The sequence below is a fragment of the Seriola lalandi genome, unplaced genomic scaffold (assembly GCF_002814215.2).
Source record: "Seriola lalandi dorsalis isolate HSWRI2012SDOR001 ecotype SW California unplaced genomic scaffold, Sedor1 jcf7180001978584, whole genome shotgun sequence".
Classification (NCBI taxonomy): Eukaryota; Metazoa; Chordata; class Actinopteri; order Carangiformes; family Carangidae; genus Seriola; species Seriola lalandi.
Genome location: NW_019449250.1, coordinates 1 through 1,092, shown reverse-complemented (window position 1 = coordinate 1,092; position 1,092 = coordinate 1). Strand labels below are relative to the sequence as shown.

The window sequence follows — 1,092 nt, the reverse complement described above, 5'->3', positions numbered from 1 at the left end:
TTTTTTTTTTTTAACAAATCCAGCCATGACTAGACTCACTTTGTTACTTGTTGAATATTTTTATCTGTATTTGTACAATAGCTGTCTCTTTTTTTTAACACAAGACCAAGCTGATTGACTCACAACTTTCACATACAAACATAATTACTCTATCAAACTGACGGGCTACTTGAAATGTGTTAAGGAAGCAGTACTACGCAAAAGTCCAAACAGCTTCACCAAAAGGTAAACATTGATTGAAAACACTAAAACATCATCCAGCCAATCACGTGGACTTGAGTTACGACCCTTCACTGGACTCTTCCCCGGCTTCGGAAACTCTCGGATCCGTCTGAGATCGGACGGGTGACTTTGCCGACTCATTCTCTCCATGGGGTCCAGAAGGCGGGTCGTCGTTTGGCTCGTTACTGGTGTTCAGGAAGGCTTGGTACTGGTTCCAGAAGCCCGCTGAGCTCCTGGTGGCAGGAATGTTCAAGGAAGTCATAGATGTGGAAGAAGGAAGCTGGTCAGCAGAGGAACGGCTACTCCGGGCTGGCGGACGTGATGTTTTGGTTACTATGCCATGGTGCTTCATGTGGCCCTGAGGATTAAAAGTATTTTATTCATCATCCAGATCATAATAAGATAAAGGGTCGGAAAGGTATAACTATCAAACATCCCCAAATATAACGTACTGTTGCGTAAAATCCATGGGTATATTAGTCCGACATATGACTGGAGCACGCATCTTTTTTCTTTATGGTGACACATTAACTAATATTTCAACACAGTCTGAGTCTTCTTCATGTTTCATGATGAAAATACTCATTATGTTGAAATATTAGTCCTGAATTCCAAGATATAGTGCTGTACTAAAACTGCTAAATACTGTTTCAATAATAACTCTGCCAACATATCCATACATCTTATCAATAGAAATAATTTCTTATACCATGTGATTTCTTTGCCTCACCTTCAGTCCACTGCGGCTCGCGTACTCTTTTCCACACTCAGCACAGCAATAGGTTTTCTTCTCGGGACGAGACAACGGAGATGGCAGGGTTGGGGCAAGGCTGATGGGGACAGAAGCCTCCAGTGCTTCACTTGGAGCTA

General features: G+C 42.3%; 1 long non-coding RNA gene across 1 annotated transcript; it reads right to left on the bottom strand.

The window, feature by feature from the left end:
• Positions 1-39: 39 nt before the first annotated feature.
• On the bottom strand, positions 40-1,086 carry LOC147820191 (uncharacterized). Its single transcript, XR_015437439.1, has 2 exons — positions 953-1,086; positions 40-580 (listed from the first exon to the last, which is right to left on the bottom strand). It is a non-coding gene; the product is annotated as an uncharacterized LOC147820191 (long non-coding RNA).
• Between the last annotated feature and the right edge of the window lie 6 nt (positions 1,087-1,092).